Raw genomic sequence first — 27,658 nt, forward strand, 5'->3', positions numbered from 1 at the left:
CTAGTTTGAAACTGGGAGGTTGAGGCTGCAAAGGAGCCAAGATCACGTCACTGCACTCCAGCCTGGGTAACAAAGTGAGACCTTGTCTCAAAAGAAAAAAAAAAAAAGAAAAGAAAGAAATTTCATTCAGCAAATATGTAGTTAAGAAGAAACAAACACAAAATTCAACTTCATTGGAGAGCTCCCTAATTTTATTTTTAAAATAAAAATAGGGGTCATGAAAATGTATTTTTGAATTTATTTTTTTCCCAGAGCCTTTTAAATGAATACTTTATGGGCACCATCTCATTAATCTTTTCTTACTGTACAGAATATAATTACTTCTGTTTTACATTTGAAGAAACATATTTATGGTCTATTTTGATGTAGAGTTTTGCTGTAGTTCACTGAACATGAATTAGGAATAAAGCTGAGACAATCTGGCTGCATTTACCAAAACATGGACAGGACTGTAAATTTCATTGGCAAAGTGTAAAAGGAGACACAACATGCTTTTGTGTAGTTTTTTGGTAAGTGAACTGAAATGACAGATGTCAAATGTGAGCAGTATATTTCTTACTCTGCCCCAGTTTCTGAATACATATAACTTTGTGAAAATACGTTGAGCTTTATATGTGTGGGGGGATTTGCATACTTTTTTAAAAAAATTACAAAAGATACTTTTACGAAACTGTTGGTATATAGCAAAGAAAATAAATAGCAATGACTTAAAATTTGTCTTAATGAGAAAACTAACACTTGCTAAGCAATGTTTTACCTTTGGGAAGCTCCACACACATTTTATTTTTGCTTTCATTGATTAAAACATTTCTGAACTTTGTTGTTTAGGATACATTTTTAGGCAGTGGGGCATTTTGTTGTTGTTGTTGTTGTTATTGTTTTGAGACAGAGTTTTGCTCTTGTTGCCCAGGCTGAAGTGTAATGGTTCAATCTCAACTTACTGCAACCTCCACCTCCCGGGTTCAAACAATTCTCCTGCCTCAGCCTCCCAAGTAGCTGTGATTACAGGCATGTGCCACTATGCCCCGGCTGATTTTGTATTTTCAGTACAGATGGGGTTTCTCCATGCTGGTCAGGCTGATCTCACACTTCCGACTTCAGGTGATCTGCCCCGCTAGGCCTCCCAAAGTTCTGGGATTACAGGCATGAACCACTGTGCCTGGCGGCAGTAGGGCATTCTTATAGCTGTCCCCAGGAGCAATAAAACGTATTCATGTTAGATGAATATTATCTTTGAGAATCATCAAAAGCTACCTGATGCCAAGTCTAGAAATTTGCCACAGCTTTAACAGAGAAAGCATGTACTCTAGAAAGATACAGAAGAATCAGTACATGGCACATTGAAAATGGGAAACTATGAAGATATGTATCCAGCAGTTAAAAAAATGAAGATTATTTATTCCCACATCGTTTGTCAGTGCAAACATCTTAGAATCAATCTTAATTCCCAAACATTGGAGAATAGTTTAGTAAACAATATACACAATGTAAATATAGTTGTAAGGTGAATGAGGAAGAACCCTGTGAACTGATATGGAGTAATTTCCAGGGCATAACCATTAAGTGAAAATAAATAAATAAATAAATAAATAAATAAATAAATAAGAGAGAGAGAGACTCTGCAGTAAGTTATCTGTCATGTAATATCTATCTGTCTTTATATATATATATTCCATATATATATATTCCATATATACATATATCCCTTTTGTGAAAAACAAAAAGGACAATAGAAAAAACTAACCGGAATGAATGAGCTTGTTTGTCTGTAGGTGATGAGTGAGAATGGGATGGAAAGAATGAGAAATGGGAGCACAGTAGAAGGGACAATGAAAGAGTGAAACTTCTATAAATACGCCTTTTGGGGTGTGATTTTTAGAACCAAGCTAATATTTCATATTCTCAAAACATTAAAACAATTAATTTAAATCAACAGGTCATATGAAGGAATCAAAAATGAGGCCAAAAAAGAAATGTTCCTTATTTCAAATAAATATCATAAACACATTGAAGGAGTTGCAGGAGAAAATAACTAACCTAATTAATTTTAGACAACAGTATTTTGACTATGTACTCTAAGTGAATTAAAACTGTACACAACTGGATGGGCATGGTGGCTCATGCCTGTAATCCCAGAACTTTGGGAGGCCAAGGTGGGAAGATCACATGATCAGGAGATCGAGACTACCCAGGCTAACACAGTGAAACCCCATCTCTACTGAAAAAAAAAAAAAAAAAAATACAAAAAATTAGCTGGGTGTGGTGGCAGGCACCTGTAATCTCAGCTACTCAGGAGGCTGAGGCAGGAGAATAGCTTGAACCCAGGAGGCGGAGGTTGTAGTAAGCCAAGATTGCACCACTGAATTCCAGCCTGGGAGACAGAGTGAGACTCCGTCTCAAAAAAAAAAACAAAAAACAAAAAACAAACAAAAACAAACATAAAAAACTGTACACAACTGTTATACTCTCGTTAGTAAATTGTTTTTTACATAAATATAAACGACTAATGTTGAGACTATGTGTATTCCAGAATTGAGCAAATACATGAATATAATGTGGATAGTGAGAGCCAGATTTCTTACTATTAAATAAAAGAGTTTTAAATAATCTAAAATGAAACTCGTGGTATAGGATCAGAACTAAAGGTATTAGGATAAACTAATTGTTTTTTAAATAGATAAATATAAAATGTAAATATGCATGTGTTTCCTTACATATGTTTACTAGCTCTTTTTATTGAGAAGACCTAGAAACAATGACATACCAGTGCAAGGAGAACACCTGTTATCCAGATAATGATTTCTAAACACCATTATCCAACAGAAAGAAATAATGCTTTTTAGAGCAAGCTATGTTACCGGACTGGTACATTGAACGGATATGGTAAGACTGGAACATTTTGTGGTCTCAGAAAGTAAGGAAGTCTTAAAAAGTGGTGGAATGTCAAAGAAAATAAAAGTCAACATGAGGAGGCTCCCATGTCCAATTTTAGGACAATCAGAGCAAGAAAATAGAAGATCATAGTAATGCATGATAACCTATACTCTGATTGATTAATTAATTATAACCTAAAATCAAGCATATATCCACGAGTCCATACTAGTAAGTAAACAATTAAACAAATAAATAAACAGGGGAAGAGAGAAAGCTGTCTCTGAAGATAAAAGTAAAGGGTAAAATAACTTTCTAGGAAAGACCTAAACATCACCCTAAATAGATGATCACATAGTTCGTATTGCCAGAGGTAAAAAATAACTATATATGTAACTTCTGATGTAATACACTGAAGAAGGAAAAAAAAAATTATTTATGTGTTATTTCTGCCAGAAATTTCTAAACTGAATTTAATCATGAGAAAACACGTCAAACACAATTTGAAGGATAGCTTACAAAGCAATTGGCAAGGACTCAAGAAAGATAAAGAATGATTTGAGGAAGTGTTCTAGATGAAAAGAGATTAAGCGATGTTACACTTTATAAAGGCTTTACTGAGATAATTAATATAACTTAAACAAGGTAATTCATTTAGGTAGTAGTATTTGTCAATGATAATTTCTGGGTTTGATCATTGGTTGTGGTTATCTAAAATGTCAACATTTGGGAAAGCTGGGTAAAGTTTGCAAGAAAATTCTAAATATTATCTATGCAACTTTCCAAGCTTAAAATTATTTCAAAATAAAAAATTTAGAAGTATTAATGTTAAACACACATACACAAATACACACACACACAGACACATGCAATGGAGCAATTATCTGTAAGACATGAAGACAAACCAGTGGTTCTAATCTCTAGATCACAAAGTATAATGGAGTGATACTAAGACAGCACAGCAGAAGACTGGCCAACCTCGCAGTCCATCATCACAGAGAGAAAAATTCTCAGCATAGCATGTTTGAATATGACAAATAGTATCAAACAGCAGACACAGTAATTTTATATTTTAAAAGACCAGCAGACACTGTAATTTTATATTTTAAAAGACTATATTTCCATGTCAGGATTGGATACAGATATAAACCATATTTGTTTCTCTTACACAGATACTTATAAAACTTGACATCACTTAAATGCAAAGGATAATGATAAGTTAGTACCAAAAAGATCCACACTACATAATGTTAATAGCTTACACTGAGATAGAGGACCTGATATTTTCACTTGTTACATAACAAGTTGTAAATATGTAGTTACACACACTGTGTCCATTTGTTGGCAACCACTGGACAAGGCAGACCCGGAGAAGTTGGCTACCAGAGCTGAACTAAGTCTGAGAATTTAAACTAAATATTCCAGATCTACACAACTGTAAAAATGTATGAAGTGCATATCAATTCTGAATATCTACATACTAGAGTTCAGAAATCAGGAAGAGATAATGAAGCGAGTTAATAGAGAGAAACCAAGAAGACAATGAGTGTCCTCAACTTGAGATCAGTAAGACAGAAAGAAGCAACTATGCATCATGAGCCATACAAGCAACTCCAAAGGGAAGGAACGTGCTTCCCAGGACAGAATGTTTTGTGATTTATGGCTGTTCCTGCATTGCTACAAGGAAATATTTGACACTGTGTAACTTACAAAGAAAATAAGTTTAATTGGCTCATGGTTCTGCAGGCTATACAAGAAGCATAGCAGCATCTGTTTCTGAAGAGGCCTGAGGAAGCTTACAATCACTGTTGGAGGCAAAGCAGGAGAATAGTTTTCTCATATGGTGAGAACAGGAATGAGAGTTGGGGGGTATGGGAAGTGCCACACAGTTTTAAATGACCAGATCTCACAAGAGAACTCATTATCAGGAAGGCAGCATGAAGCCATGAGGGATCTGCCCCCATGACCCAAACATTTCCCACCAGACCACACCTCCAGCATTACGGATTAAATTCAACATGTGATTTGGATAGGAACCAATATCCAAACTATATCAGTATAAGAAAAAAATATTGTAGCTTCCCTTTCATTTGCTAGCTTCTCACATTTTTAATTTATATTTTTAAGAATGTTTTATGATGAATATTACACCCAAGTTTCTATATATAATTTATAAAGAAATATGCAAATATGAAAGTTACTAAAACTTTTTCTAGTGATAGGAATGTGATTAAAAAAGAAGTGTTGCTGATATTTCTTGTTCTATTTCTATTTGGTAAGCTGTATATGTTAATGTTTGCACTTTGACATATGTAGATTACATTTTGATTACAATAAGGGAAAACGTTTTTAGTAATTTGGGTTAGAAGTTTTCCAAATAAGATACAGGTAAAATCAGACGTAAGAACTATTCTGCATGAAATTGCCAAGTAATTGACAAGGTGAGTTTGTCTGCCCCAGCTGGCTTGTCATGTCTACTCTTCTCTCTCTGCCTAGCCACAGAGAACTATATATGCTGTTTAAGAATTAGAACAATAAATGCAGTATTTGTAAAGTGGCCTATGATCTCTGACCTCTGGCCTAGAATTATGTTTATAGCAGGTTGAAAGCAGGATTGAGATCACAGGTGACAATACTGGCAAAAAAGTAGGTCACAGACTGAGACGTAAACCTTATTCCTTGACAAGGTAGGGTCAGAAACTAAGTTGGCCATAGAAATACTAATCAGAAAATATTTATATCTGTGACTGCAGAAGTTACAGGAAATATGTCCACACATATACTCTGCTTAGATAAAAATGCATTCTAAATTGGCAACCTGGATAGCTGTGTGTGAAGAATAGCTTCTTCCTGAGATCGTTTGGGTCCAGCAACCTCTATGTCTGGAACATTAATCTTTCACCATGAGACCATCTCTGCTCAGCAGGAATCCATACAATATAAAAATATGTCTTTAAAACTCAACAAGATTTAGCATTCAAAGTCTGTGTCTCTCACCTTAGCTTTTGGCCCACGTATCCATTGCAAATAACTTACAGAAGATCATATTTGTACATTTTTGTGAAATTACCTTTTGAAAGGATAACTCAATATGCAACTGCATGAGAGGCCATCTGAAGAGTAAGTGGGAGTCTAGAAGCAGGGCTGGAGAAATGCCCTCCCCTATCAGCAGGAATAGTTCAAACAGCTCTGGGAGGTGGCCTCATGTGTTAGTCAAGAAGCCACAGAGCTCTACAAAAGAAAGAAAGGAAACTCAGGAAGCTGCACCATGGGCTGCCAGAAGATGCCAGTGGCTTATTTTGGACCAGGGGTAGTCCATCTCTGTCAATCAGTCAGTCTGGAGAATGCCTTCCCTTCTAAAAATCACATTTCAAAAAAATAATTGGTCACATCTTTGGCTGAATGTATTTACTGTGGGTAAATCAAAACAAACAGGCCGGGCACGGTGGCTCAAGCCTGTAATCCCAGCACTTTGGGAGGCCGAGACGGGCGGATCACGAGGTCAGGAGATCGAGACCATCCTGGCTAACACGGTGAAACCCCGTCTCTACTAAAAAAATACAAAAATTAGCCGGGCGCAGTGGCGGGCGCCTGTAGTCCCAGCTACTCAGGAGGCTGAGGCAGGAGAATGGCGTGAACCCGGGAGGCGGAGCTTGCAGTGAGCTGAGATCCGGCCACTGCACTCCAGCCTGGGGGACAGAGTGAGACTCCGTCTCAAAAAAAAAAAAAAAAAAAGAAATGGTAGCCAAAGGTTACTGTTTAGAGTCATTTTTTATAGAAAAAAAAATTGCTCCAAGGTTAACTAAAAGAAAAGGAAAGGAAAGAAAGGAAGAAAAGAAGGAAATAAAAAGAATGATATTTCAGAATGAAATAAATTATTTTCAGCTTACCCTGGAAAATCTAATTTCTTCCAGTAATATTCCTCTCCAGTAAAATGAGAGTTAATGATAAATAATTTGGGTGTTTTCGTGAAGTATAGCATATCTAATAAGCTTTTGATTAGTGTCCTGAATCCCTGGAAGCACTGTCAAATACTATGTATCACACATGTTAACAAGAGCTTACTTATTCATGTACATATAAATCAGGATGGTTAGGCAGTCCCTTGCAGGATTTTAAGTTTTAAAAATGAAATAAAAAACAACTCAGAACAGCACCGAAAAGGCCTGCTCTGGTTGACCAGTGAGTATCACAAACAAACAAACATTTTTCATGTTGTAACCTCACACAACATCTCTGTCCACTCCTCCCACCTCTTGCTTCTAAACAGTTGTCTAGACAGGAATCCTGGCTATAACTCAGTCTTCCTCAAGCAGGGTCCCTGTCTAAGACAGGTAAGGACCACAGCATTACCTGTCTGCACAACCATGCACTTCTCAAAGATAGTTAAAGATACTCTTATCTATTTCATAGTCTAATCATAAATCCCACTTGCCATCATCAAGTGGTGATTGTAGATTCACCAGTAGAGCTCAGGGTTTCTCTAATAACTACCTGGCTAGGGAAAAGTTTCGTGCTCTGACCTCAGCATAGTCAGAAAGAGCAAATATTAAACTCAGTAGCTCAAGTTGAAGAAAAGACATTGCTCTCCTTAATCAATGCTTTTTATTAGTATCAGACTGTCATTCTTTCTCACAGACACCCTTCTAATCCTTCCTTTTGCACAGGGTCTCTTTTCATCATATTATGTTTATCCATGATGTGAACATGTCTCTCTCCCCTACTTATTAACAGACTCTTTCAGTCAAGGAAGTGATTTTATTCTTTCTTATTACCAGTCTACTGCAACACACACACACAAACATAAACACAGAACAGTGCAGACAAATGTTGCTTGCTTAAAAGAAAAAAAATACATATACATATATATTTAAAATACTTTTGTGAACCCTGCATTTTGATGTTTAATTGGATTCCATTCCTGCTATTCAGACTTACGAACATTCATTTTTTCAGGTTCTGCCATTTTCTTGTTGTTAGGAAGTACCTTGGACAAGTTTGAGCAGAGGAAAGAATCAGCCTTTCTGTCTCTATGGTCCTTGTCTCCTTCACATTCTCCGACTGGACATGTGACCTTGACATTTCTCACTGCTCAAAGAGTCCAGATCTCCTACAGATACGAGTTTTGCTCCTACTAATTCTGTTTCTGGAAAGTATGTCAATACTTTGTTCCAAGTCAGACACTCTCCATAATATTCTAATAGCATTCATTTAGACCTTAAACACAAATCTAACCAAGAATTTTGCACAGCATCATCTTGAAATAACAGTTTCTCACCTACCTAGATGTGCTTATAATTAGACAGCCCAGATATACATAGCATTAGAGGATAAGGAGAGTAGAGAGAAGACTTCAGATTTAGGTGTGTTGTTTCATTCAGAATTCTTGATATGTTGCTAATAATTTCAATGTGCTTCACATGCATGGAATGACATTAAGGCTATCACTTTACCATCGTCAAATATAAATGATCAAATGGTGATGATTTATCTGCTACTGCTAATCTTTCATTCCATATATCATTTATTTTAAAGGTTTTTAAAATATAAAGTAACAAATATTCTTGCATAAAGCTCACAGTAACATCATAGAAAAAAGTTGGCAAGGAGATATTTATTACATCTCAGTGTGGTATTTGTATTGATGAATACCCACTTTCAGTCCCGAATATCTGCTGTTATATCCTAACCTCACTGGTCAGATTAAATTTCAGACATACAGCTCTGTCAGCCTTCATAGTCACAATAGAAGTATTCATATTTAAATTCAAGAACTTTCTGGCAACCAGTATGAACAGACTGCTAATTTTTTTTACCCCCGAGGAATTTGCATCATTCATATGTTATGCTAAAAGTATGATTTTCAGTCATCTATTTTCTGTTCTCATTTGCTAGTGTTAACAGATACAATGTTATTTGTTTATTTTGCGAGTTGATTTTCAACAAGGAACAGCTTTCTCACATGTCTCCATTAAATAGGAATAGCAGAACATACAGTCATATTTCATACTGTGATAGGGGACTTTAATGGTCATCTGCTTTATCTGATCAACATGGTCAGGCACATGTATCTGCCCTGAATAATGCACTATAACTAACAGAGAAAGATCTAATCCCCAAATTCACTTCACTGGGTGATAAACGGAGTTTCCCCTTCTCCAATATTATGCTTTAATCTGACACCTGGGAACTTCATCAATTTTTTCCAAAGTCATACCATTTTTTTTTTCTTACTTTCCAGAAGAGAGTAAATAGGGTTGTGAAATTAGTATTGCTCCAGGTCCCCGTATTTTGTTACTCACCAACAATGTGTCTTCAGGCAATTCACTTACTTGGTCTCTCTGGGCCCAAATCATCACACCCAGACTGTGTATGATGATATCTGCTGTATGAATTGATGGGGAAGTCTAAAAAGAAAATATATGAAAGTAATTTATAAAATGCTAAGTGATATATATATATATATACACACACACACACACACACATACATATATATGCAATTCAAGTAGGTAAAAAAATACTGTATGAGTATGTCACTTCTCTAGAGAGATCTTTAAGATTTTATCTTGGAACACAACAGGAACTGGGAGAATATCCCTTACCTACAGCCAGCAAATTAAAGTAGAGAACATCGAATCTCATGCATTCTGGTCATGAGAACCTGTGCACAAACCTGGGGTGGCTGAGGAGCATGAAAAATGGATTACAAAGTCAATCTGTGTGAATCAAAATAGAAAGCAAAGTGGACATATGAACTAGTGGTAATTCATGTAGGAAATCAGAAAATGGGTTGAGAAAATAAAGCCAAACTTTTTAAAATTGTGAAATGAGAACTGGGAGAAATTAATTTCCAGGAGAACAGACAGTTGTAAAATTGCTAGTTCTGTGTCTGCAATACAGAACAACAGATGTTTTAAATTCCCGGACTTCTGTTGTGAAAGCTGGTGGTACCTGCTACCTAACCCAAAGATTCACTATGGTCTTGAGATGGCATTCGTAAGCAGCCTTTTCTAAAGCATCTCAGATGCTGTCCCTACGAGGTTGAGCAATCAGTCACGCTCTGTACCAAACGGTGGCCTTTGAATATTGTGTTCTGGCATGTGTTCTCCTTTCCTCCCTGCTCCATTCCTCCCTCACTCCTGCTCCCCGGGACTGCATGCACTAAAAAAGTAGCAGCAGATTTTTAAAATGTAACCATATGACTTCACTGGGAAAACTTACCTAAGAGAGTGAATATGAGGGAAAGGATATGGTTCTTCCAGAACAAGGGCGGGTGTACGTCCAGCCTGCCAGGTATTGAGAGGCTGAGGAGTAAGTTAGGGTAGGTGAGGTGAGGCTCTTGGTTCACCTGACTTACTACAGAATTAGGCTGCCAGGGGAGTGCTGAATACTATACAATATCTCTTTCTTACCCCTACATATTTCCCCCTCTCATTGATTGGAATATGGAGTTTGATGAGAATCTATTGCAAATTTATCCTTCCAACTATACCCACGCAGTACTAGCATCAGCGATTCTTCTGAAAAAGTGCTTCAGATTTTTATTTCAATCTGCATTTGGCAAGATGAGTTTGGGGGCACATCTAGAAAAGGTAGTTTGAAAAATGTCAAATCTATTATCTCTTCCAGTTCTGTAATCTAAAAGTAGTATTTTAAATACTTAAGTGACTTGAAAACCTATTAGCATGAAGGAGAGAAATTAGCTTATTGGCTCTAAAATTGGAGCAAAGCTCAGCATGGAAAATTCCTGCTATCCTACGTTTTTTTGTCTCCTGAGTGCTGAAGTTGTCATTACTAGAGAATTGTACGCCCGTTTTTGAAGGAGCAAATTTCCACAATGATTTAAGTGATAAGGAATAACCATTATGAAGTGGTTACTTCATAACAGTCCCCAAATAATGTACATGGAATGGGGTAGTCTAATATATTTAATGGCCACACTTTTCCTTTTTAAATTTTTTTTCCTCTCATTATCAAGGAAATTGTATAGACAGGCTTGAACCTAAACGTGTTTTAGCTTTAAACCTGTTGAACTTATCTAAGCCCAATCAACAAATTCTAAGCTACCCACACATAAAGAGGAGAAACAGGGCATAAATTGTCACATACCCCATTTTCCAAGGTGCTTATGAATGTTGAACATTTCTGTCATTCTGCTCTAAAAGTGAGACCAGATGTCCCTGAAAAGTTCTGCCCAACAATTTTCAGTGGGATAAAAAGCTTTACACACATCCTTATTACTTTTTCGCTTGTCAAGTGAAAAGTATTGAAAATCCAGGGTGGGTGAAAAAGTAAGTGGACATATCTTTTGTGCAGTTACCAGTTCTCTCTCCCTCATTTTCCTCAAGACAGTAGCTTGTCAGCAACCCGCTTACCCTCGACTAGTTTCCTAAGTCTGTTAAAAACAGCTGTTGGGATGACATGTAGCGTTTCCTTTGTGCTCATTTCAAATTTTATTCTGTCTCCATTTGTTAATTTGATCACATTACTGAAACTTCGGCACAGACTCTTTCACGATTCTCATTGTCTGTCCATGGTCCTAACAACATATGGTAATATTTTTCTAATTATACTCCCTGCAAAATATCAAAAGCTGTAATCCTCATATGGTCAGTATGTGCAATGCAACCTATCCACACGTTGTTCTAACATACAAAAACACTTAATATAGGTATAGACTTAACATGCAGTGTGTCTCCACAGACACATTAGTAACTCTACCTGATACTGTACTGTGATTCTCTCTGTATTTCTCTTCTTCACCTGTTTGAAATTATTTATTTTGGCCAGTCACGGTGGCTCACGCCTGTAATCCCAGCACTTTGGGATGCTGAGGTGGGTGGATCACAAGGTCAGGAGGTTGAGACCATCCTGGCAAACACGGTGAAACCCTGTCTCTACTAAAAATACAAAAAATTAGCCAGGCGTGGTGGTGGGTGCCTCTGGTCCCAGCTACTCGGGAGGCTGAGGCAGGAGAATGGTGTGAACCTGGGAGGCGGAGCTTGCAGTGAGTCAAGATTGTGCCACTGCACTCCAGCCTGGGTGACAGAGCGAGACTCCATCTAAAAAAAAAAAAAAAAAAAATTTATTTTACCTATGCCTTGGTTTTCAACTATGTTGGGATCTTGTTCTGTTCAATAAAGTAAGATTCGATTATATCCCGATATAATACAATTTCTACTATTTTATGGTACATCTTGAACTGACAGAGTCAAGGAACTTTATTATCTGTGCCAAAACAGTAAATTCTGTAACTATACCTCATTCCCCCCATTTACTCTAGTGTCTTTTAAATACTCACTTAGAGATTTTACTTTATCAGACTGTGGTTATCTCTTTTTTCTTATTCACATTGAACTCTAGTTTTTTGCATTTACTCAAGCATGTCAAACATTTCTTTGCATTAAAATAAATGATATAAAGTAGAAAGTCAGGGAGCCCCCAACAAGTATCATAATCACCTATGAACAATAGCCTCAATATAGCTGATAGGATCCTTCCACATCTCTCATAGGTGCCAGATGGTATTTCTATAGATCAACATAAACTACAGCTGGCCGTTGAACAACAACATGGGTTTGAACAGCACAGGTCCACTTATGCATGATAAAAGTTATGTTGAGTATGCCCGCCTCTTCTGCTTCTCCTTTTACCTTCTTCACCTCTGCCACCCCTGCGATAGCAAAACCAACCCCTCTTCTTCCTCCTCCTCACCCTACTTAATGTGAAGATGACGAGGATGAAGACCTATATGAAGATGCCATCTCTACTTAAAGAATAGTAGATATATTTTCTCTTCCTTATGGTTTTCTTAAGAACAATTTGTTTTTTCTAGCTTACTTAATTGTAAGAATACAATATATGATGCATATAACACAAAAATACATGTTTTACAACTGTTTATGTTGTCAGTAAGTTTTCTGGTCAATAGCAGGTTATTAGGTAGTAAAGCTTTTAGGGAGTCAAAAGTTATACACAGATTTTTAACCACGCACAGGGTTGGCACCTCTAACCCCTGCATTGTTCAAGGGTCAACTGTAGTTGGGCATCAGAAAGTGAATATGAGGGGATTATCCTTTTATGTTTTTCAAACCTTGTTGGTAACTGGGCATATGGATCAAATAATTTGTGTGAGTGTGTGTATATATATATATATGTAGATAAATACACACATATATATGTTTTACATTTAGGTTTGTTAATCACTATCTTGGCTTTATTTCAGCAGAGCTCAAACATAGCCCAATATAGCATAAAAGACCATTCTTTCTAACTTTGTAATAAAATCTGTATCCTAAAGTTATTCATAAAGCAAGAAATTAAAATTTTTCAAAATAAGTAGAAATAAAAGAGATTAAGTGTAACAGATATCAGTTGTGCAGAGACAAAGAAAGTGTATAAATGTATCATTGATAAGTGTCAAGATGAGAAAGAACATCCAGAAAGTACTTAGAGGGCATAGAACACACACACACACACACACACACACACACACATTTTAAGCCACTGCAGGATACCATTGGTTAGAGAGGCTATTGGACCTCATTAATATAATGCACCAGTGAGGTTAGTGAACAAAAAATATGTACTAAGGGTATTTTTTCTGTAAAGATTGATATATTTATTTTCATAGTATAATAAAATATTACAGTTTTTGTTTTTAGTTATGCTAAAGAATAAATTCATTTCAGTTAGGTGCCATTGTCTGGTTTCAGTTCCTTAATTCATCAGCTGTATCTTACTCTAGAAAAGCTATACAGGCTTTATGACCTTTAGTTTTTTCCTCTATAAAATGCGGAGTTTAGGGCTAAATCTATTATAGCTAAGATTCTTTCCAGCTTTTTTAAAATAAAGTTTTGACTTATGGAAAAATTGTCAAGATAGTACAGAGAAATCTTATATACTTCACACCCATTTCCCCTATTATTAACATCTTACACTGAGATGGCATATTTGTCACAATTAATGAGCCAATACTGATACATTATGATTAGCTGAAGTCTGTACTTTATTCACATTGTCTAACTGTATGCCTAATATCTTTGTGTGCTACCAGATCCCATCCAAGATACCACATTGCCTTGGTTGTCATGTCTCTTTAGACTCCTTTTGCATGTGAGTTTCTCAGACTTTCATTGTTTTTGATGACTTTGTTAGTTTTGAGGAGTATTGCTCATTTTGTGCAACAATTCTCAACTCATACACCTATGTTTTAAAAATAATTCTTTATAGGCTATCTTTGTAAAATAATGCTTGGCACATAGCAAGTAATTAGTAGCACATGAATGAATGAAAAACTAGGTATTTCATTTATTTGTAGGAAATAATGTATTCATAATAGGCATAAAGTATTTCTTTGGTCTGAATGCCAATACCGTATTGACACGATGTTATTCCAGTGTTACAAAAACAAAACTGAAATATTTGGTTATTTTTTCTTCTTTCTGAGTCAAATTGAGCAACATCTTAGAAAGAAACTAATTTAGGATTTTAAAGAGAAAAACTATCATTGGGAGGTATCTCATGGTAGTAGAAATGGAAGTGTGGGAAAATAAAGGACATTCTAAAAAATCCCATGATTCCCAAATCATTGCATTTCTATCATCCTATTTGTCCACACAATCAGTGGAAGGAATGCAAATATGGATAAGGGAAAAAATATATATATACACACACACACACAAAAACTGAGGATACAGTACTCCATTGGAATCAGAAAAGAAATGAAATTAGATTATTCTGCCTACAGAGTAACAAAGTGTTGGAAATGGAGTTATGCTAAACATAACCTTTTCCTAACCTTTATTCAAGGTAGTAGTTGAAAATTCTCTTTTCACACATAATTTCATCATGCAGTTACCTCAGAGGAAAAAAGATAATGAATACAAACTTGACAACGAAATTTTTTGAAGCAGCCTTTTCTCTTTCTAAAAATCTAGGTCCACTAGATATAATTTTACACTAAACACAATGCTAAATTCTCTGACAAGAAAATGGACAATTCTATGCAGGTTAACAATATGTTGATTCATATACTTTTTCCTAATTCAAAAATGTGATAGCTCTTCACAGAGCATTTGGTTGCAATCACTATCATTTCAATTATGAGCTTAGCTGGGTAATAAAACAATAGGCTTTTCCTCAATAGACTACTATTCAGTTTGCGTAATTTACTTTAAATATTAAGTTTAAAGGAAAAAGGAATTTGCTCTCTTTTCAGTTCTTTCAAGCTGCAATATTTTACCATAATACAACAAACTAATAATTGTCAATCCTTAAATGCCTTTTGTTGCAAATTAGTTTTAGAAAAGCAATTTAAAACTTCCTTCATTTTTCTCAGTAGGCCACAAGATAACATTCTTTTAATTGCAGGGATTCGAATGCCTGATACTTTCCATTTTTAGTACAACATATTGACTTTTGCTATAATTATTCCATTTTGTACTTTGCTAGAGATATTTACTTCATTGCTACTCTATTTCAGATAAACTAAGGAGCACAGATTCTTATTCATCCAACAAAAATTATTGAGTGTTCTCTTTGTGCCATGATTAAAAGTGCTTATAAGAGATACACAGAGGTAAAAAGGTCTGTTTTCTAACCCCTCAACTGGACTCTCAGAGGCTAATGCAGCAGAAGAGATAATTTGCATCATTATAGCAGAGTACCTCTTGCTTTATCTGCATATGTGGCTTTTCTCTTAGTGCATGCAGCTAATGCTACTTAATACCCAAGGGAAAGAAAAACAGAATGAAAAATCTATATTAATTCTTAACATGAGTAAACTCAGCTGGCTTAATTATAATTCACTACTTATTTTGAACACATATAAAATAACAGAAAATGCAATAAAAGTAAAGCATAAAGGAATAATTTGGATCTGAAAGTGTTGATTTTCTGGGGAAACTAAATTTTTACCTATTAAACAATATGAAAAAGAGACTAATAATTCAATTAGGATCCAAGAAAATGCGTAAATTCTTATGATCCCAGGTTTGTGAGGAGTTTTCCTAGAGGCAATGATATGAACTAAGTGATTTCATAATTGGAAATAATTATCATAAAAGTGCAGAAATGTCTTCTCCTCTTCATAAGTGAGTTTCTGGGAAATCAGGTTTTGTAATTCAGTAATGCAGTAGGAAGGTACCCCAGGTCAGAGCTAGACCAAAATAAAGTTTATGATTAAAGAAAATCTGAGAATTGAAAGAAGTGCTTTGGATCAAGAAAGAGTAAGTTGAAATAGCAAGCATTTGAATATAAACAAGGGGAAGTTTTAAAGTCAATAGTCTGAGGTTGATATGAGCATAAGGGTAGAGTTCTAATTGAGATCATAATAGGGGTAACAGTGAGTGATGTAAAAGAGGCTGTATACAAGATAAGAAAGTAGAACAGTCATTAACAATGACAGGGCCAAAAAGAGCATTTTGTTATTAAGAATTCACAGGGATGATTGCATGCTCACTCACACACAAATAATCTAAATCTTATCACTTAAGCTGATAAATACAACAATTAGCATAAGATTAATTTTGACACTGTTTCAACCACTGGTCTTTAACCACCGAAAAATCTAACATGTAAGTGACAAAATGAGATTAGCACCTTTAGTCTTGCTAAATATCCATGATCCATGGTGATTCAGAATGGCAGCAACTTATATCATGCAACTCTGATCTCTAGAAAACTTTGGGATGCTAATTGTAAAGCCAAAACTCTGATTTTCTTTCTCATTGGAAGGAAGTTTTTACATAGTGAAAAGTAGATACAACATAATAAATAGAATACCAAACCAAAATCAAGGGATTAAGCATGAGAGGAAAGCAAATCTGATATCATAAGGAACACAATCTGAGATTTTCTTTTACAGGAAAAGCTCAGCAGCTCAGAACCCTCCAGGAAGCAAAGTAACATTATAGTTGGACAACCATAGATTCAAAGAGCCCCAATTTGTCGCTTACTGTCATATGTCCTTAAGGAAGTTATTTACCTCTGTGAGTCTAAGTTTATTTTATATTAAAAGAGATTAAGACAACAGATCATTTCATTTGAGAATAAAATGGGAAAAATAGACAAGTGCTTTACACTGATGTCCAAGCATATGATAATTTAATAAATGAATGTGCTCTTCACTGTGTATTCATATTTTCCACATGTTTGTGGTATTACACTGTATTTGCCAATGCAATTTTTTGCATATTTGGGGACAAAATATGTCTTAAGTTTGTGAGTTTTCCTTCCTTTTTGTACAGCTTCTTGTGCCTATCTTTTAAGCTTTCCAGTAACTGCACCTTAAATATCAATGTACTTTTACTATAAAACACTTGTGTGTGCGTATTCCTTCACTAAATGGCCCCAATTCCTGTGCTTTTGGTTTCTTTACACTAGTTTGAATTCATTTTTATTAATGAATTAACATGATAATTTGTTTCAAGTGAGATATACCTTGAATAGTATTTACACTTCTAATTGTTCTTATTTCCCAATTAAAATATATTTCCCAATATATCACTCAAGAAAAGAATGCCTAGTGTATTTTGAACAAAACTCTCCATCCTCCAGACTATGGGTCCTCAGAAAAATGTTAATATAAAACCTACTGACTTTTTAAAGAAGCTGATTACATCCATACTATTGCGATCTGATTTTGTCTATAAAGCTTAAGAGCATTAATATTCACTCTCAAATGTAACCATTTAAAATTAATATCATGATAAAATTCATAGTCAAATCATATTCATAGTAATTTCTACTTAAATCCAAGGACTTATGTTGTAAGGCAGAGAGAGAATGTTGGTAGCTTGGCTGATATGAATAGTCACTATGAACACAAAGTACTCCTTTTACAACTACATATGTTAGGTGTTAAGTCAGGAACACAATTAAAGAGTCATGATATAATTGCTTGGAATCATTGCTAGAAAGAACATATTCAACATTCTCACTAAAAATAATGAATGTAATGCTTAAACTTCCTGGTAAGGCTGATTTAACTTTTTATAATCAGGAAGAAAGACAGACTCTTTATAGTTTACCTAGAGTTCAAAATAAAAACACTTCATTACTTCTTAGGCAGCTGCTTAAAATGACATTTATCTGACATTTTCACCCATATATGAAAGCATCTTATAAAATAATTTTTTTTTTCAAATAGTGAAGTTAAAATGAGAATTATGTCAGCAAAATTCTTCAAGATTACTGTTTTCTTTGAAAAATGTCACTCAGGGGTTATCATATATTAGATGTGAGCTGTATTCTGATATTTGGTAATGTATATACCCAAATGCCGTAGCTTTCATTTTGCATCATTGAAAATACAAAACAAAACAGAAATATTTTTTTCAAACATCTTAGTTTTGGTTTAAAAATTCTGTAAAAAAATAGTAAATATTCAGATATTATTAGTCCATTAGTTAAGATATTCCACCTGGGTGACCTGATTGTTCATAGTATAAATTATATGAGGAAAACTAAAATATAAAACCAAATGAAATCTTTCCAGTTACTTTTATGAAACTAGTATAACCATAAATTGAAGCATGATTTAGATATTGCAGAAGAAAAGTACAGTTCTTTCTCACATAACAAAGAAATAAAAAAAGAAAATGCAAATCAAATTGAGCTATGTATCAAGTTAATAAGAAAATAAGCATGAGCAAAGATATTATAATAGTGAATATATATTTAAAATTAGGGTGCAAATTAATGTAACATTTCAAATGAAAGGATCAAAGGAGGAGAATAATAGATTATCTTTAGAGAAATGGAGAATGCAAGGTCACAAACCTAATATTGTTGGAGAATGATTTTTTCAATGCTTTTTAAAGATGTTAACACAATTAATAAAAGCATGAATACTTGTGAATATTTAGAGACTCAAATTAGGTGAGTAAATTGCTTACAATTTGAGGTTTCTAACTCATCTAATTAGTCTTGGTTAGAGGCTTGTTAGTTACAATGTTTTAAAAACCAAAGGAAACCTGTGGTGTAAAAGGTGGCGCCTGTGAGACACAGAAGTGACCTCTAAGTCCTGAATAAACTTCCCCTGTGATTGATTTTCCTTCTGCAGTGTTTAAAAAGGAAGATAGTCAAATAGATGAAGCTCTTACCCATTTTTGAAAACAACATACAGAACGAAACTAGAAAAAAACTTAACTCTCAAATGAAATGCTACAGGTCAACCATTTGCAACCGAAAACAAAAAGAAGGCAAAACACACTAAAAGTCCACCTACCATTTAATTGAATCTATGTATGTGTTTATTTGTTTATTTTTACTTTTAAAAAGCAGATTAAAAGTCGACAGTTGTCCAAATCTGTTAGCATTTTTTATTTACTAATACGCCATCAGATCTGGCTAAAAGGAATTTAGGCAGTTTTTTTGAAGTCCAGAGTTAAGGGAGTTCATTTGGTACGAATTCACACTGATCTCATTTAAAAAAATGCATTTTTAAATAATAAATAAATAAATAAAGCCAATTAAACTCAATGAGAGTCTCAGGTTATCTTTGCCAGCAATCAATTATTGCTTGAGAAAATAGCATTACTATATCCTAGATTTATTTCTTTGAAAGTAGTACTTGAGCACTGCTTTCCTGCTAAAGCAGCATCTTTCAGCGGATTTTTATAGAAAAATCATACCCTCAAGAAAGCTGAACTAGAATGCCTTATTTCTAATTTTTTATTTTTCTGTAACATATCAAAAGATGACAATGCTAAGAATTAGCTTTGGCTAATTTAAGTTACAATGAAAATGACACTTTAGTCCAATAATTCTTAAATCTCTTAAAATAAGGTTTATTCACCTTCTCTTACAAACAAGTGGAAAAAATAAGATGTAATAACAAAGGATTGGGAAGGACCAGACATAAAACATATACTGATCATTTCATAGGAAATTACATGACTTACGCTAAAAAGCACAATAGATATTTTAATTTTACCAATTTTGATAGAACATACAAAGCAATTTAAATACTTTTTAAAATGTAGGCCTCATAAGAAAGGATTCCTATAAGTAAATTTTGGGAAATCAAGTTTATAACTGTTTTAGCAAGAGTTACATAAATCATCTGTGTTTAAAGGGTGGCTTATGTGATGCATATATGTTAAAATTCAGCTACTCAGCAATTATTGGCCAAAACTTTAAACATATACATCTCTAAACATTGAAAAGTTAACCCAAATGCAGGTAAAAGATTTTCCCAGGGAAAAAAGAAGGTAGGAGGCTCAGTCTAATTTCTTTGTAATATGCTAGTGAAAAACCTTCTGGAATTTAAAAAAAAAAAAAAAAAAAAAAGAAAGAAAGAAAGAAAAAAAAAAGCCAACAGTAACAAGTGGAATATTAATCTATTAATCTATGGAATGTTTTTAGCACAACATATCTGGGTTGTTTAGGATTGCTTGTGCTAAAACAATCTAAATCTATGCATTTATCAGGTATGGCTCTCTGGAAAATGTCCCATACTCCAAGATGCAATTAGAGGATAAAATTAAGGTGTTCATGATGTAAATAGCACATTTCACCTATGCAATAAGGCTACACTTCTCATTTACAAACTTTATCTCTTAAATGAGGGGCCAGAACAAGTCATGAGAGCAGCAGAAGAGCTGATGAGGTAGGCTGGAATTCCAAAATGGCTCCATGTGCTCTTATTTATTCCTCAAAATTATCCCAAACTTTGAAATTGTTAGTGAAAGTTTAAAATGACTAAGATCTCTCACGTGACTGACTGGACAAACTGATTCTTTGTGTTGTGTTAAATGTTTATAAAGTTGCTAAATATTGTACAGCAATCAGCCTTTTCTATAGGCTACAGAGTTTTAAAAAGCAATTTATAAACACCACAGTATAGAAACAAAAAATTTCACTTGGTAGATTACTAGAAATTAACACAGGCATATGAAAGATTGTGTGGCATTAACACCTAAGAGTTGAAGAAAGGATTTGCCTTTTTAAATTATTTGCTGAGGATAACCTTTATAGCTTGTGCCAGCTGATAGACCTTAGCAGATCATGCTTTGAAAATAAATTTGAGAGTCCATTTGGAGACTCACGTATTTAAGTAATTTTAGTAAATTATTATTATAATTTTGCAACAAAATTAATATGAATAAAATTCTGAACTGAGTAAGATTTAAATATCTTACCACAAATATATGAGACAAGGGAGAATTAGATTTTTGACTGAGTATGAGACAGTAAGTAGAACTGCCCCAAAATGACTGATATCACCAGAATAAATCAGAGAAAACCTTAATTACAGGATTTGGAAGTCATGGAAATGAATCAGAACATTATTTTATTTACTTCACAAGATTTTAGAATTAATTTTTAATCTGTTTCGTGTATTTAATTTAGTTTAAAATTCTAACACCTATATGTTACTTCATTTTTGTTATTGTCCCAAAATTAGTTTATTTGATTTGAAGGATATGGGGTTTTTTTCTCTATTTTTATCGGAATTTTTAAAATGTGCTATTTTTCCTCTGTGTTCACAAAAAAACTCTGTATACTTCTGTCATCAGTTGTCACCCTAAGTTTTAAGTTACTTGCCAGTGTACAAGAGATATGAGCCAACATCTAACACCTAGCACTAAAGCCAGGAAATAGCTCACAATAAGAACTTGCTATGGTTTGAATATTTGTACCCTCCAAAACTCATGTTGATTCCCAGTGTAATCCCCAATGTGGTGTTATTGAGAGGTGATATTAATCACCTTTAAGAAGTGATCTGGTCACTGGAGCAGAGCCTGAATTAATCCATTCATGGATTAAGGGATTCATGGGCTAATAGATAAGTGGATTATCATGGGAGTGGGGTAGGTAGCTTTACAAGAAGAGAAAGAGACTCCACGCTAGCATGCTCAGCCCCTTGCTGTGTGATGTGCTGTGCCATTTCAGAACTCTTCAGAGAGTCTCCACCAGCAAGAAGGCACTCACCAGATATGGCTTCTCAACCTTCTCAGTTTCTAGAACTTAAGAAATAAATCCATTTTCTTATAAATTACTCAGGTTCAGAAATTCTGTTACAAACAACATAAAATAGACTAACACAGCACTCAAAGAACAAAGATAGTGATCCTAATAATGCAACCACACAAACACACACACAATGTTAATATCACACTTGTCAGAAGAAATCGTAAAAGTATGATACTCTCCTCAAATGTATCTTTCAAATTACAAATAAATGTCCCTGGTTGACTGAATTTAAAAAACAAGTGGAACTCTAGCTGTACGGAAATCTGAGATGTTATTATCTTGCAAAATATTGTGTATAACAAATGTAAGTGATGTTATTATTTTTACCTTTTCCGTACAGGAAGACACACTTGAAGGAGTCCCTGATGACACTGAGCAGCAATCCCCCATGTTTGTTACACTGGAGGTAGTTCTATCTACCTTATGCACCTGTCTAATTCCTGGAATCTCACAAGCCTGAAAGACGATTATTATCATTTATACAGGAAGAAACTAGGGCTCATATAGGGGAAATGACTTGCTAAGATCATAAGGCTAGCAAAGCTTACTTAGTCAATTCCTAATGCTCTTCAGAGCATATTATATCTGAACTCTATATTAAATTTGTGGTTCTTGTTTCTAAATAAATCCTGAATTAAACTGTTTTGTATATTGTGACAGACTAGTAGGACTAGTAGGGTCATTCATAAAAATGTGGTTTTTATAATGAGCACTGTCATCAATTAGTATATGAAATAAATATACTCATATTTTTACAGGGAGAAGGAGGTAGGGGGAAAGCAGTAACAAACACATGAGAGGTATATATTGTGTATCTAATTCACAAAATTGGTAACAAATAGAAACTTCACTGGGTGCAGTGGCTCAAACCTGTAATTCCAGCACTTTGGGAGGCCCAGGTGGGTGGATGATCTGAGGTTAGGAGTTCAAGACCAGCCTGGTCAACATAGTGAAACCTCATCTCTACTAAAAACACAAAAATTAGCTGGGCCTGGTACGGGCGCCTGTAGTCCCAGCTACTCAGGAGGCTGAGACAGGAGAATTGCTTGAACCCAGGAGGCGGAGATTTTAGTGAGCCAAGATCACACCCTGTACTCCAGCCTGGGTGACAGAGCGATGAAGTGAGATTCAGTCTCCAAAAAAGAAAAAAAAATAGAAAACCCAAACTTACAATTAAAAGATTGATGGCCTACTTAGGTTTACTTATTTGTTTTTGTTATTTTTTAATTTTGTTGAGACAGGGTCTCACTCTGTCGCCCAGGCTGGAGTGCAGTAGTACAATCACTGCTCACTACAGTCTTGAATTCCTGGGCTTGAGGGATCCTCCTGCATCAGCCTCCCCAGGTGTTGGGATTACAGGCCCAGAAGTTTATTTATTATTTTGTCCAGTTGCTTTGTATACCGTATAAACAGACAAACAGTGGGAGATGTTTAGTTACTTTCCTGAGATCACAGAGCTAGGAATTTGGAGACTTTAGGTCTCATCACAAAGCCTATACCCTCATCACAAATTCTATTCCACTCTTACAGAGGGAGTCAGAAAATAGGACCTTAAAATGCAATTTTATAATTTTTTTCGTTATGTGTATATATCCTTCCCATAGAAAATTTTCATTACACAATAATCATGACTAAAGTGTGGAAGAAATGGTTATCATCAGTATTGGATTCGTGTTTCCCAAAATTCCTGTCCCATGTCAGGAACCTGGACCCTCAAAACACGATGTTATTTGTAAATCAGACCTTATTTAGAAAGACATAATCAGGTTAACATGAGTTCTGCTTTAGAATGGAACCTAATCCAATGACGGGTGTCTTTATGAGAGGAGGAAAGCTTGAATACAGAGACAGGCACAGAGGGAAGACAGATATACATGGGAGATGCCACGTCACAGCAGAAGCAGAAATTGGAGTGATGTATCTGCAAGACAAAGAACACCAACGACTGTTGGCATGCACCAGAAGATAGAAAGAGGTCAGGGAGGATGCCCGCTAGAGATTTCAGAGACAGCATGGTCCTGCCAGCACCTGGATTTCAGACTTCTAGGCTGCAGAGCTTTCAGAGAATACATTTCTGTTGTTTTAAGTCATTTAATTGGTGGTACTTTGTTACAGCGACTCCAGAAAACAAATAGACCATCTAATGATAACTTATACATGTAGAGAGATTAATATATGTGTATATATGTATTATTTCTATAATTATATATAAACATATACACATTTGCGTAATAATCTAAAAATAAAAATACTGCCTTTTTATGATAGAAAAGTCTGCATTGTTACTGTATTTATTATTTTTTCTATAAAATATTTAAAAAATCAGCTTATATAATAAAAAGGTGCAGTAATATAGTCATCATAAATTTCAGTTCATAAGATTTTAACAGTTATTTTAAAATTTCCTGAAAATAATAAAGTGATTTGTACTTAAAAATATGCATTTAGATTTAATAAGCAGGTCTTAATTTTTGGTGCCATTAATTCTCTTTATTTGTGTATAGCTTTTAAAATTGATATATAATAATTGTACATATTTTGGGCTACATGTGATATTTTGATGCCTGTATACAATGTGTAATATCAAATCAGAATAAGTGGGAGAGTCATCACCTCACACATTCATTTTTTTCTTAGTGTTCAGAATACTAGAATTCTTCTCCTGTAGCCATTTTAAAATATACAAGAAATCATTGTTAACTATAGTTCCTCCACAGTACTATCAAATATTAGAACTGATTTCTTCTAACTAAAATTTTGTAACCAAACTTGTTAACCAAAGCAAGTCTTAACTTTTATGCCATCAATTTGTCCACATATATTTCTCATTGTAAATCATACTAGTTTTCTATAATTAATTTCTTGAAAATATGGTTTCTGAAATGCAGATTTTAAAATAAAATCTAGAAAGAAGTAGAAAATCTAAACTAGAAACCTGGACTAAAGGAATTTTTAGCTTGATTTTTAGCTTGATTCCTGACAACATAAATGTGTCTTTCTGACTTAAAAGTCAAGAACTTTAAAATCTAAGAAACTCAAAAGCCTCTTAACCATGTAAGTGTTGGCATAAAACACTGCCTTCTGTCAGATGAAAAATTTAGTATAGAATTAATCATTCCAATTGTTTTAGGATGGATATTCATTTGTAATGCATAATTTAAATGAAAACTACCAAATTACAGACATAACCACAGGAAATATTTGGCTTCTGAGCATTTTGGGAAAACTGAAGGACAGCAATGAACATAAAACTTCCAGAAGAGATCACTTCAAAGGCTCTTCCCTCTCATGTTAGAGAATTTCTTTTTACTCCAATTCTCTTTATTTTTAGCTGGAAAAAAAAAATGAGTCTGGGAAAGAAGATGAGAACAAGATTTCAGAAAGCTGTGAGAAAATAACCGTGATATCATCATGCCTTTTCTGGATTAAGGTGAGAACAGAAAAAATAATTTGCAGTGAATATTGAATACTGCAGAAATGTATAGAAATCATGTGAGACTATCAAAAATCATCATTTTTTTTATTTCTTCTATTGCATAATATGTTTTTGTTGATATTCTTTTAACAAGTATGGTTAAATTTCAAAATACATAATAAATAGTTTTTTTTCTCTCTCTCTCTCGTTGGAAATACAGAGCAAATAACACTTTTTGGCACTACCTGGTCCATTATTCCCCGATATTTTACTGTGTATTTTCTACAGGCAAGGCTATTCTCCTACATAAACAAGACAACCGTCAAAATCAAAATATTATCTTTGATATATTACCATTATCTAATTAGCAGGGTTTATTCAGGTGTTTCCTGTTGCCCCAATAATGTCTAATCCAATTCAGAATTTCCTGTTACATTTAGCTGTATTGTCTCTCTAATCTCTTTTAATCTGGAACAGTTCCTTAAATTCCATGAGTTTGACACATTTTCAGACTACAGGACAGCTTTTTCTTTAGAATATTTGTCTGATGTTGCCTTATGATTAGTTTCAGAGCTGCATCTTTGGCAGAAACATCACAAAAATGATGCTATATTCCTCTTATTACATCCTATCCAATGGCTTACTCTTTCCAGTTCTCTCATTATTAATGATATTTATCACTTGTTTAAAATGTTGTATTCTAGTCTTCTCTATTATAAGGTAACTCTTCCCCCCATTTAATTATGGGTATTTTGTGAGAAGGTATTTTGAAATGCTGTAAATATCTTATTCTCCATCAGAATTTCAAATTAATTTAATTTTTAATCTCCATTATTCTATGGTTTCCTATTTCACTCATTGGATTATAATGTGTTATTATCATTATTTATTTAATTCTCAAGGTATGTCAGATTTGGCCAGTGGGAGCTCATTTAAACTGGCTTTTGTATTCTTTGTATATTTCTTTTGAGCACTTTCTTACGCTTTTGTGTTCTTTTGTATACATCCTTTGAGCACTTTCTTGCCTAATGTCACAAGAATTCTAGTTTCATTTTATGCTTTACCTTCACAAGCCTTGAAACCAGCCATTTCTGCAATTCCTTTTGATCATTTCTTAATGAAAAAAGAGTATTTAGAAACAATATTCAAATACTGAATGTGTTCATTGCTATTGGGTAAGCAATTGTTTCCAAAGACCATGAGTGAAGATAACATAGGAATAAATGTATTTATTTACATATATATTAGTTTATTATCTATCTATCTATCTATCTATCTATCTATCTATCTATCATCCTTCTATCTTTCTATGTGTCCATTCTATCCAACCATCTGTCTATCTATCCAACCATCCCTCTCTCTACATTAAAAACCATACGTCAACACCAATACTTCAAATCTCAATCCAACACTAAAGGTTTATTCTAATTTTCTTCCTTTTCATATTTATAACTAACAACTTTGGCAGTGAGAAACGTATCTTTAATATTTACCTTATTTACTTTAAGTAACTCCTTTATATGGAAATGTAATATTTACTTTATTAACTTTAACTTCTTTGTATGTAATGAATGTGCATCTGCCCTGCTATCCTTTTTCTGGGGTAGACACCATATCTCTTTGATCAAGCCCTCATGCCTTGTTTTAAGCCCCTAAACTGTTTGAAAGTCCTTCTTACCCCGCTTGTTTTCTGGAATCTCATGACAATTTGCACCTTTATGTGGTGTGAAGTTTTGGTAAGTGTATAAAATGTTTATGGCCATAATCTGGCATATCTATAAGCATACAGACTGTATCTTCCCTTGGAAATCTTTCTTGTGTTAGGAATTTAGCCTAAATAAATATTCTCACTTGTACACAAGATGTATGTAAAATAATTTTTTTTACAGATAAAAAGTACAAACTGCAAAAAGCCCGCAGTATGGAAAGTGGAAAGCTATACATAAAAACACCCCTACACATACATATATATGTAATGCACATATGTAGATAAAAGCATATCTCATTTTCTTGCACCTTCTTCATTGTGCTTTGCAGATATTGCATTTTTTACACTTGATCTTAGTCAAAAGGCTGAGAAGCAACACATTTTTTACAAAGTGAAGGTTTCTGGCCACACTGCATTGAAGCAAATCTATCGATGTAATTTTTCCAACAGTATGTGCTCACTTCAGGTCTCTGTCACATTTTGGTAATTCTCACAATATTGTATCTGTTATGGTGACCTGTGATCAGTGATCTTTGGTGTTACTATTGTAATTGTTTTTGGGTTCCATGAACTGTGCCAATGCATTAAATGGCTGTTCTCCCACTTACCTCCCTCTCCTATAGCCTCTCTGTGTTCTCTGAGACACAACAATATTGAAATTAGGCCAATTAATAACCTTAA

At 34.4% G+C, this 27,658-nt stretch overlaps 1 long non-coding RNA gene across 2 annotated transcripts in view; it reads right to left on the minus strand.

Moving 5' to 3' along the window:
- Nucleotides 1–751: 751 nt before the first annotated feature.
- The window catches only part of LOC140712666 (uncharacterized), a 38,635-nt gene continuing 11,728 nt past the window's right edge, over nucleotides 752–27,658 (minus strand). For both annotated transcript variants that reach the window (XR_012094381.1, XR_012094380.1), the window contains exons 4-6: nucleotides 9,174–9,278; nucleotides 5,942–6,102; nucleotides 752–1,306 (exon numbers count right to left, since the gene is read on the minus strand). This is a non-coding gene — a long non-coding RNA (uncharacterized lncRNA). The remainder of the gene's footprint in view (nucleotides 1,307–5,941; nucleotides 6,103–9,173; nucleotides 9,279–27,658) is intronic.

This window comes from Chlorocebus sabaeus, chromosome 10 (assembly GCF_047675955.1).
Source record: "Chlorocebus sabaeus isolate Y175 chromosome 10, mChlSab1.0.hap1, whole genome shotgun sequence".
NCBI classification, from domain to species: Eukaryota; Metazoa; Chordata; class Mammalia; order Primates; family Cercopithecidae; genus Chlorocebus; species Chlorocebus sabaeus.